Here is a 12,429-nt window from a genome sequence, read left to right on the forward strand (position 1 = left end):
CGGACTGAGGAGTAAACAGAGTTTATATATGTACTATAAAAGTCATACACATTCATAGAGTAAAAATCAAACAGTAAAAAGCATTTACTGTTTGATTGCATTTGAAAGCATTTCCTTTCCCCATTCCAACCCCCCAAAAGTAACCATTGTTAAGAGTTGATGTGTATCCTTCTAGTTGTTTCTTAGATAAATACAAATTATAAATAACACTGTACATAGTTTTGCATCTTGGCTTTTTATCTTAATACGTATTAGATATGGGTTTTTTTTTTAAAGATTTTTTAATGTAATCTCTGTACCCAATGTGGGGCTCAAACTTGGGACCCTGAGATCAAGAGTTGCTCCAATGATTGAACCAGCCAGGTGTTCCTATATTAGATATGTTTTTACTTTACAGTTGTTTATATTTTAATTTATTTTTTTGAAGGCCATGAAGTATTTTGTTTTTTTATTAACATTAGTGTATTATTTGCCCCAGGGGTACAGGTCTGTGAATCATCAGGCTTACAAATTTCACAGCACTCACCATACCATATACCCTTCCCAAAGTTCATAACCCAACCACCCTCTCCCTACTTCCCCACCCCCCCGCCAGCAGCCCTCAGTTTGTTTTGTGAGATTAAGTCTCTTACGGTTTGTCTCCCTCCCCAGTCCCGTCTTGTTTCATTTTTTCCCTCCCTAACTCCACAGCCCCCTGCCCTGCCTCTCAAATTCCTCATATCAGAGAGATCATGAGATAATTGTCTTTCTCTGGTTGACTTATTTCGCTCAGCGTAATACCCTCTAGTTCTATCCACGTCATTGCAAATGGCAAGATTTCGGGGGTTTTGATGGCTGCATAGTATTCCATTGTATGTGTATGCGTGTGTGTGTGTGTGTGTGTGTATACATCACATCTTTATCCATTCATCTGTTGATGGACATCTAGGTTCTTTCCATAGTTTGGCTATTGTGGACATTGCTGCTATAAACATTCGGGTGCACATGCCCCTTTGGATCACTACATTTGTATCTTTAGGGTAAATACCCAGTAGAGCGATTGCTGGGTTGTAAGGTAGATCTATTTTCAGCTTTTTGAGGAACCTCCATACTTACAGTTGTTTTTAAAATTCAAAATGTTTTTTTTTTTTTTTTAAAGATTTTATTTATTTATTTGACAGATCACAAGTAGAGAGGCAGGTAGAGAGAGAGGAGGAAGCAGGCTCCCTGCTGAGCAGAGAGCCTGATGCGGGGCTCGATCCCAGGACCCTGGGATCATGACCTGAGCCGAAGGCAGAGGCTTTAACCCACTGAGCCACTCAGGCGCCCCATAAAATTCAAAATGTTTTAACTAAGACTGCAGTTCCTTTCATCATCGGTCGTTCCTGGAAGGAGGTAATTAACTATTTCCACTTGGTGTATATTTTTTAAGACTTTCTTCTGTGTTATCTACAGAAAATATATAATACTGGTTTTGTGTCTGTCTATTTGATTATACTTGATATCATCCTCTGTATACTAATATGCAATTAATATGTACTTAATTTTTTTTCACTCAACAATATGTCTTAGAGATTTTTTCCGTGCTGCTTGGGAGTTAAGTGGGAGGTTGTCCCCTATGTTGTATTTATTGTAATTATTTTCACATACTCTTATATCATTGTCTAATGGTATCATGTGCTTAATTACCCTGTGTGTAAAATTGTGGTCTTTGAGGCTGAATCATGGAGATGATGGTTTCTTACTGAGAGGGTATTTCCAAATTCTCATGTCTTTGGAGGAACTGCATGTATAGGAAGCACGGTTTGTTTTAAGATGTCTCTAGTGACATTTACGTGTCTTTCTCTGGGACAGTAGACCATTGGCGTTTCTGTTCATTTTAAGAAGAGGATAGCATATGTCAGAGTTTTAGCTGCTATCAGCATCATCATTTGTTTCGGAGTCAGTGCATACTGACTGTCTTTGGAAGTGTGTTCTTTGGTTTGTTGTTCATTTTTTTTCCAATATCAGGCCTTTCTGCTGTCTTTGCTACCCAGAGTGGATGAGCAGCCTTGAAGCTATTCGTGTAGCTAAGTGTTCCACATGCCCTCAGGTACTCACTGTCCATCTCTGTGGCAGCACCCTGTGGACGTAGGGTGGTGCTGCTAGTACCAAATCACTTAATGATAACCAGTGACACCCCCTGGCCAGCCAAAGCCTTAGCTGACTGCCATGCCGTGACACAGTAGCTCTTCTAATTAGCTAGCCTGTTTTTTCTTGTCACTATTGACTAAACTTGCCTGGATGTTAGACTGTTAGACTGTTAGAGCCGTGTGGGCCACATGGCTTAATGAGCCATAGGTTACTGATTCTTGAACTATGGGGAACATTTTAGTTATTACCCCTTCTCCACCATGAATTTCCTTTGGACCTCCATAAATATCTCCATCACAATCTCCAGCACTTTGAACCTTCTGTGTTACTTTATAATGTTACTTCCACTTGACTGCATGCTTTATAAAGGCAGGAGACCTGTCTTAATCACATGTTTTTGCTTACATAGGAAACATTGGATGAATAAATACTTGTTGAATGAATAAATTAATTTCAGCCTCTGAAATTTTATTTTAAAGCCCACTTATCAGATAGATGATGCTTGATTTATTTGTTTGTAGTCCATGTGTACATCAGTACAGCCCTGTGGGAATTAGTTTTTCCTTTTCTTTTTTTTCCCCCCTCCATTTTATCCGACCATTTTTCTTTCTAAATTTTGCTAGATATGATGTCCTATTGAGAAGTGTGTTAGATCGATGTTTCTCACACTTTAATGTGCCTGTGGTCCACCTGGGGAATCTTGTTAAAATGCAAATTCTGATTCAGTAGGTTGGGGTGGAGCCAGAGTCTACATTTCTAGAAAGCTTCAGGTGATGCCAGTGCCATAGGTGGAGCAGGGTGAGGATGGGGCAGCCACACTTTGAATAACAAGGTTTTAGACCAATCCATAATACTCCCCAAGTACAGACTTGTAAATTCACCTGCATGAAGAGAAATGCCAAGCCCAGTTTAGTTACAAAGACTATAAATAAAAGATGGTGATTTAAAAATAACAGACATTTGGAAGAGTTGGGGAGTTACCAGTACTGCTTTTCTATTATAATTGACTTGGTTCCCCTGTACCCCCTTTCCAAACTCATGGTATAAACAGACACCCTTTATACAGGCAAGAAAATTATATTTTAACCACTTTTGTTATGTGATTGTGTGTATAGAGTGTGATTGTGTGTATAGAGGGGTTCTCAGTCTTGTGTGTGTGTACAACCTAAAGAAATGGGAAAATTAGAGACATGCGGCTGGGGAAAGTAGTAGGGAGCCAGTCTGGCCTGGTTCTGACCCTGGCTGCCACGTCTCTCCTCCTCTGTGCTTCAGTTTCTTTAAAAAAAAAAAAAAAGAAAGAAAAGTGAGTTATTGGGGTGCCTCAGAAAATCTGACTAGAAGGTGGTAATTTGTAAATCTGTCTCTCTGTAATTTGGCATCCCAGGTGTACATCTTTAAGAAAACTCATATAAAAAGTAGAATTTATAAGACTGATCAATGTAGTGGTGATCTTTTTCATGCCAAAGAATTCTTAGAGGCAATTACTTTGAGTGGAACCACTTGTGAATTAATGATGAATCAGAAATTTGATTCAAGAACTCCTTTGAAATTAGAACTGCAGTCTCATTTGGTAGGGAAATTTTTATTAAAAATGTTTTGCTTTTTATCAGCTTTTTAGGAGCCCAACTATTGTGAAAAACAAGGCAGACTCATATATCATTAGTGAAGCTGGTATAAAATGCGAGTGTTAAATTTGAGGTTACAAAAATCACATCAATAATTTAGAGCGTTCTAACTTTTAAAAAAACATTATTTGGGATTTAAACATATAAATTAGCTGTGGAAATAAAGTTCATTATATCACCTCATCTGGTCTTGTTTTATTTCATTAACTGGTTCTTAAAAACCTTTGTGAGCTGAGTTGCAGCTGAAGGTTGGAGACCATTTTTCCTTGGGCCCTTGCCTCACTCCTGAGTGTTGCTAAGAGTAGAGAACTAAGACTTGACACAGCTGTAAAAACAGACAGCGCCTTTGGCCTCAGTGCTTTCTCTTGGTGCAGGCACATTTCAGATGTAAATTTCACTTTCTGCCTCTCCTACTAATGAAGTAAGTTTCTTTTGCTGGGTTTGCAGCCAGGTGTGTCCAGTCTTGTGGCTAACCCCGGTGCTTTAGTTAATTTTTCCATTTGTGACATTTCAACCAAACTTAAAAAACAAACATAAAAATTAGCTCAAGGCAGTGGCTCAAAGTGTTAATGGTAACCTTAGGCTGGCTAAACGACTTCCTCTCAGTTCTGCCCTGCCAGACATCTCCACCTTGTGGCTCACAATGAGCAGGTTTAAGCTTTCCAATAGTTGGAGACTAGGTGGGAAGGAGTATTAAGAAATTCCAAGTTTATCCTTATCAGTGGTCCCTGGAATGCCAGTTGTCTCATCAGGACTTCACATGATTTCTTGGCAGCACCATTCCAGAATAAGGATGAACCTCCTGTCACCTCAAGGTCTCCTGTCCTCTCTAGCAGAGCTGCCTCATGGGGTGGTGCAGCGGGCCTAGAAAGAGGTGGAGGAGCTGTGGGCTGAACTGGACTCCTTTGTAAAACTCTGCTTTTCTTCTTAGAACCAGCATTTTGCTTTGCAAGGTCCTCTGTGATCACACTCCAGACTACCTTTCCAAACTCATTTCCTCTAGCTCTTCTTGAACTGTAAATATGTAAAACCTTCTAGCACATGTGCCTGGCACATAGTTAGCACTCAGTGAACATCACATTCCAGCCTTGCTTCACACACTCTTCATTCCAGCCAAGCCGAATGCCTTGCTCTTCCTGTCTTGTGTCTTTTCCCACGCGGTACATACACTGGGTTGCCTAAACACCACAGCCTCAATTCCTTTACATCCCTCCACCCCATACTGGAGGCCAATCCCAGTTGTCCCTAGCTGTAAGTACCTTAGTAATTTATCTGTACCCTTCTTCTGGCTCTTACCAGTTCTCTTTGGTATCATTGTTATTTGTGAGTATTGATTACCTTCTAGGTAAATTGCCTGGGGACTGGGCCCCCTACCACCACCCATCCTTTGTATTCTCCAAAGTACTTATCTTTGCCCTTGGCTGAATGCTTGTCCAGTAAATAACTGACAACCAGAGGACTGTTCTGGAAGCCCACTTATATGTATTAGAAAAAATGGAGTGGAGAGGTATCCCTTTTCATTTTGCGCATATTTGTTTGCTCTGTTAGTCTTAAATATTGTAAGAAAAAGAAATGAGAAATTGTTTCCTTGACCCTTGAGTATTTCTTTTTCCATGCTTTCGCATCTTCTAATGGGTTTGACTAAAAAAACCAACAACTTATACATGAGGCCGTTTATATTTCTAAACTAAGAAAGACTTTAAATCTATAAAGGGTGGTAAAAATAAGAATTATACATACTTCAGTTTTTCTGGAAATTTTCTTCCAGACCTCTGTAATACCATTCCCTTCTTCTCCATACCTCCCCACAGAAATCTTCAAACTCCTCTGTTTTACCACGAGGTAAAAATTTTGCTATACTTTGCATCTCTAGGTCAGAATTAACATTCACTGCCATCCATAGGTATTGTTTTTTGTTTTAAAAGGCAAGGACCACTTTAAGGGCATAGTTTTGTGGCCAGTGATACGAATGGTGGGATATAAATACTGAGCAATTCCTTGGGCTTGAGGCCTTAAAATAAGACATGTTTGTTCCCAGGTATCAGTTGTCCTTTTTGAAAGTTTTATAATGTCCTAAGCTGTTGGAGTGGATATTTGTTTATTAGGTGAAAGAAGGCTAAATTCTTAGATGGCAGAGCAGTTTCATTTTGGGATTGGCTCGTGAACTTGAGCAGGGTCCATCTGAGATGTATCTTTGGTAGATGCATTCCTTTCTTTGCACAAGTTTCTCTACCCCAGGTCTCAAGAGGTGGCAAGGCTGCGTGGAATGTGTGCTTTAGGCAGTTTTGGGACTGATCAGCTGCCTGGGCGCATACAGCCAGAATGCCCGTGTGACAGCTTAGTTCCTGTGTCCTTCTAGGCAGCATGCTGGACTCACTTCATTTCAGGGATTGTCCCTGCAAGAGAAGTTATAAACCTTTCTGAAATTGAAATTAATAGAGCATAAAGCTCCTGTCTATGCATATGATGGCTTCTCTCTCTCATGGCTGTTTTCTACCTTCAGTTACAGGTTGTGAATTTCCTGAGGTCTGATTCATATTTGTTTGTCATTGAATTCCTCCGGTACCTGAAATGGTGCCCTGTTCTCTTTGATGTCTTTTGTGCCATAGTTCTAGTACTGCTTAGAACTGTGTGCATTGGCCACAGCCAGAGCCATTTTCCACACCTCCCTTGCAGGTGTTCCTAATGGTTCTCCTAAATAAATCTCACTCAGGAGATGGGATAAATAGCTCCATGAACCTGTTCTGTTCTTCCTGTTTCCTGTCTCACTTCTGACATTGTCACCATTAGTCTAGCCTCTCCAAGCTGGAGTTCTTAGAGTTCTCAACTCTTGCCTCATTCTCTGCACCCAGATTGTCCTGTCATTTTTCTGACCAAAATATCTTTGGATTTTTTTTTTTTTCTGTCTTCTGTTCCATTACTTCATATCAACCCTCATCATCTCTCCTTCATTGCACATGGCCTCCTAACTGGTGCTGGACTTGCCCCACTCTAGTGAACCCTGTTACCATATAAATCACCAGAGGTTTTTCCAAATTCCATGTCTGATGATATCCCTGTCTGAGGGATGAAATTCAGATATCTTAGCAATGGTATATAGAACGGTTCGTAGTCATATAAGAGAATGTTCTTAAAAGATACAGTGTTTAGTATTTAGAAATGAAATGATTTGATATTTTCTTTTTTAAAAATTTTATTTATTTGACAGAGAAAGAGCACAAGTAGACAGAGAGAGACAGACAGAGGGAGAAGGTAAAGCAGGCTCCCCACTGAGCAGAGAGCCCAAAGCAGGGCTTGATCCCAGGGCTCTAGGGAACATGACCTGAGCCAAAGGCAGACGCTTAACCTACTGAGCCACCCAGGCACCCCCAAAATGATTTTATATTTTCACATCGTTTAGCAAAAGATAAAAGGGCATGTGTATGTATATATATATAGAGATGAAGCAAATGTTAAAAATATTAACAGTTGTGAATCTAAAAGTTATACAGATTTTTATTGTAATGCTCTTAGATTTTTTTAAGTAAGTTTGAAACTTTTCAGAGTGAAAACCGGTGGGGGCAGGGGGAATGGGAGGACAGATATCTTTACATTCTAATCCCAACTTATCTTTCTAGTCTGATTGCTAGGAGACCTCTTTAATACACAGATATCCATATGTGCATGTGCACACACACACACACTCAAACACAGGTTTCACTCATGCCAGGTTTTCACTGATGCTATAGTACGCCATGTTCCTTTATGCTTTTGGGCTTTTGTTTATGCAGTTTCCTTTGTCTGAAGTGGCCTTAACACCTGTCTCGCCTCTTCATGGCACTGTAAGACACAGCTGGATAGTACCTCTTCCAGGAAGCTTTTCCCAGCAACAACCCCCCCCCCACCGCCGTAATATTGGTGTATTTGGCCATTCCCTTCTCTGTATTGCTGTAGCACTTTGCACAAACTTCTGTCCTGTAATTGTGGGTTTGTATAGGTCACGCCCAGTAGACGGGATGAGGATCCTAGAATTCCTGGTGTCTTACCTAGAGTGCCTGACATGGTCGCCCTTCAGGCACTTGGGTGGACACAGGTCCTTGCTTCCATTATTAGTGATTGGGCAGCACTATCTCCCAAATACTGACTTAATAAATGATCTCTTATCACACCTGGATTCTATTTCTTTGACCCACTCTTCCCCGAGAAAGTTTCATTTTTCTCTCCCTGCCCTGCCTCTGGGGTTCCTTGGCTCTCTCATCATTTATATTTCTCATTCACTTTATAGAATAGACGAACCTTAGAATGTTAGATTGAGGGGCACCTGGGTGGCTCAGTGGGTTAAAGCTTCTGCCTTCAGCTCAGGTCATAATCCCAGGGTCCTGGGATCGAGCCCCACATTGGGCTCTCTGCTCAACAGGGAGCCTGCTTCCCCCTCCTCCCCTCTCTCTGTCTGCCTCTCTGCCTACTTGTGACCTCTGTCAAATAAATAAAAAAAATCTTTAAAAAAAAAAAAAAGAATGTTAGATTGAATGCCTCAGAGATTCTCTTGTTCATGGTTCTCAATATGGAGGGGCTCAGATATATGTATTTTGAAAAGTCACCCCGGAGGATTTCTGATGTGCCTCTCAGAGTAAGGACTATAGATTGAGTCCCACTGGCTCATTTTCTGTGGTGAGAAAATGGAGTCCCAGAGAAGTTTATTGATTTGCCCAAGGTCGAGCAGCTACGAAACAGCAGAACGAGGACCCAAGCTAGGGTATGCTGATTCCCAGCCCACTGTCCCCTTTACTATACCACGATCCCTCCCAGGGTGCAGGAAGGGGATCAACTTCATGGCAGGACCCTTCTCCTTGGTCTTCTTATCAAGGACTTCCATAGGCCAAGAGGACAACTTTTCTTGAGTCTCAAGACATTCCATTTCTTCAGCAGTGCAGTCCCCAGCCTGAGGCCCCTTTTATTCAGAGTTTCTAATCCAATCCGGCAGAGGTTTCCTACTCAACAGGACTAATAGAGATTAAGGGGAAAAAAAGGACAGGTGAGAATGCTAACAATGTTCTGAATTTGTTTCTTTTTCCAGCATTTAGAGTCTGAATGTCTCCACATCGTCTGAATTTGCCTTAGTTGATTTTACAATTATTTTTCAGAGACTCCTTGGTTGTGTTTTTTTAAGAGTAGAGGAACACTGAGACTGAACACGGTGCTCAGAGAGGCTGGGCTGGGAGACTAACAAAGGCGGTATTATACTGTGCACGGCAAAGCCAATAAATGAATTCAGGAGACACCTAGATGTGTTTCTGGAGGAGGGCGTGAGGGGGAGGGGTCTGGTGAAAAGGCAGAAAGGTGGGATTAAGATAAATTAAAATGGGGCCAGCATGTTGGATAAGGGGACAACCCCTTCCTGTTCCCACTATTGCTTAAGATTTTTCATTCTGCTTAGTTCAAAAGTTAAAACTAGTCCTTAACCATGGACTTCATACTTTCCCATCGCCCACTTTCTTATGTGGGAAAAGAACTTCGTTGTGAAGCTATTTCAGCCTGATACAGCAGTGTTTATTATTTGAATGCTGGCATCTATGGGGTGCCTTAAACTATTAAAACTGGAAAGGAACCTTGAAATAATCTAGACCAGAGATTTTCAAAAGGGGGGTCTCCAGACCAGTAACCTCAACCTCACTTAGGAACTTGTTAAAAAATGCAAGTTTCGGGGGCGCCTGGGTGGCTCAGTGGGTTAAAGCCTCTGCCATCAGCTCAGGTCATGATCCCAGGGTCCTGGGATCGGGCCCCCGCATCGGGCTCTCTGCTCAGTGGGGAGCCTGCTTTCCTTCCTCTCTCTCTGCCTGCTTCTCTGCCTACTTGTGATCTCTGTCTGCCAAATAAATAAATAAAATCTTTTTTTAAAAAAATGTAAGTTTCGGGCCTCACTCTCAGTCTGCCAAATCAGAAACTCTGGCTGTAGACTCCAGCAGTCTGTGTTTTATTTTATTTTATTTTTTTAAAGATTTTATTGATTTATTTGATAGAGATCAGTAGGCAGAGAGGCAGGCAGAGAGAGATGGAGAAGCAGGCTCCCTGCTTGCAGAGCAGAGAGCCCGATGCGGGGCCCGATCCCAGGACCCTGAGATCATGACCCGAGCCGAAGGCAGAGGCTCAACCCACTGAGCCACCCAGGTGCCCCCAGTCTGTGTTTTAATAGACCCTCCAGTTAGAGGTCCACTGCTCTCCTGCAATCTGGTCATTTAACTAACGGAGAGACTGGCTCGAGGAGAGGGGTAAATCTGTAAGAAACCAACTGAAGAGTAGAACTCTGGTCTCCTAACTGCCGGCTCTCCCTGCTCTCCCTACTGAGGGAGGCACCTGCAGGTGCCCTGTGAAAGTTGAGGATTTCAGCACAATGCAGAAACAGTTCACCCCCAGAAGTAGCTAACACTTACGAGAACTCTCTCTTTGCTGTGCACTTTATAAGCACCATATGAATTTTACATTTTACACACAGTCTTACCTGTGACTTAGTATTTCTGTCCTCGTTTTGTATATGAAGGCAACTAGGATCAGAGAGGTTAGTGGATTCGTTTCCTGTAGCTACTGTAGCAACTTAGCACAAATTTGGTGGCTTAAAACAACAGAAATTCATTCTCTGATAGTTCTACACTACCAGAAATCAGCTTCGTGAGGCCAAAATTGAGGTTTACCAGGGCTGTACTCCTTCTGGAGGCTATAGGGGAGAACCTGTTCTTTGCCCTTTCCAGCTTCTGGTGGTCGCTGGCATTCTTTGGCTTGTGGCCACATCACTCCAATTCCAGCCTCCCTCTTTAAGGGTACATGTGATTACATTTAGGGCCTGCCTGGATAATCCAGACTAACTTCCCCATCTGAAGACTCCTGATCTAATCATGGCTGCAGAGTCCTTTTTTCCCCATATAAGGTACATTCCCGGGTTCCAGGAATTAGGCTGTAGATAACCTTTTGGGAGACCATTATTCCAACCTACCAGAAAGATAATTCAATCAGTCTTAACACAGTAAATATGAAAGCCTGGATTGGAACCCAAACTTGCCAGACTTTAGAGACCATGCTCTTTTTAAAAAAATTATTTTATTTTATTTTATTTTTTTATTAACATATAATGTATTATTTGCCCCAGGGGTACAGGTCTGCGAATCGTCAGGCTTACACACTTCACAGCATAGAGACCACGCTCTTAATCACTAGTCTGTACTACCTGAAAAGGTCATCACTCAGAACCATGGCTCTAACATAAGCATTAAGATTTTTTTTTAAGATTTTATTTATTATTTATTTGACAGACAGAGATCACAAGCAAGCAGAGAGGCAGGCAGAGAGAGAGGAGGGGAAGCAGGCTCCCTGTCGAGCAGAGAGGCTGATGCGGGGCCTGATCCCAGAACCCTGGGATCATGACCCAGGCTGAAGGCAGAGGCCTTAACCCACTGAGCCACCCAGGCGCCCCAAGCATTAAGATTTTTAATTTAAGTGTTGTTTCCTTCTTCCTCTAACTTGCACATTATTGACCCTCTGAGTTCTTAAGCATGTCTGTATGTTGGTCCTGACTCCTTCAGTTAAATTGTTAGCTCCTAAAGGACAGAGATTGTATCTTTTTTCTTTTATTAAAAAAAAATGAAGTTAAAATTAATCTGCCATAAAAGTCATCATTTTAAGTTTTTTTGTTGTTTTTTTTTTAGTATATTCACAGTGTTATGCAACCATCACCACTATCTAATTCCAGAACATTTTCATCACCTCGGAAAGAAACCCTGTGCCCATTAGCAGTCACTCCAGCCATTCCTCTCTCCCCCCAGCCCCTGGCAGCCACTATTTTACTTTCTGTCTCCATAGATTTTCCTATCCTGGGCATTTCATGTAAGTGGAGTCATAATATGTGGCCTTTTCGGTCTGGCTCCTTTCACTTAACATCATGTTTTCATGGTTCATCCATGTTGTAGCGTGTGTCAATACTTCATTCCTTTTTATGGATGGTCTGTTGTATGGATATGCCACATTTTATTAACCATTTATCAGTTGATGGGCATTTGGGTTGTTTCCATTTTTTTTTTAAATTTTATGAATAATGTTCCTGTGAACATTCATGTACATATTTTTGTTTGAACATAGGTTTTCAGTTCTCTTGGGCATATTATCTAGGAGTGGAATTGCTGGGTCATACGTGATGTTATGTTTAACTTTTTTGAGCTACTCAGTGCACTGTATCAAGTTGTTGGAATTTTAGCATGACACCCATAGTTCTTTATTTATAATGAAATAACATTCTGTAACATGTAGTCTTATCATATTTCTCAACTTCCAAATAAATATTTACACCTATAATTTTCTATAGTAAAGAGAAGGGATGGGTTGTATGGCATAATGGAGGGAGTTCTGGCCGGCCTGGCCCACTCTGGGTGAGCTCGAGTAAGTCAAATCAGCTCACTTCTCTGGGGAGGAGAGTTAGATGATTTCTAAATTCTCTTCCAGACTTAACATTCCGCAATTCTGTGAGAGTCTGAAAAGCTAGCCTTGTGTTAAATCCCAGAGCTTGTGTTCTGTTTTTTTAGCAGTTCATCATTCTCTGTCGGATTTCTGTTCCCAGACACAAACAAAGTTTTACCCATCTATCCCGCCATTTTATTGTGGCCTGCTAGCTTCAGGTACTCTGTCTGCTAAGCACTGGAGATACACAGATGATGAAGATACTGTCCCC

At 41.4% G+C, this 12,429-nt stretch overlaps 1 protein-coding gene across 5 annotated transcripts in view; it reads left to right on the top strand.

Annotated features, from left to right (window-relative positions):
• UQCC1 (ubiquinol-cytochrome c reductase complex assembly factor 1) overlaps positions 1-12,429 on the top strand; it is a 97,742-nt gene that overhangs the window by 52,705 nt on the left and 32,608 nt on the right. The window lies entirely within an intron of this gene.

The sequence above is a fragment of the Martes martes genome (genome assembly GCF_963455335.1).
Source record: "Martes martes genome assembly, chromosome: 9".
In the NCBI taxonomy this organism is placed as follows: Eukaryota; Metazoa; Chordata; class Mammalia; order Carnivora; family Mustelidae; genus Martes; species Martes martes.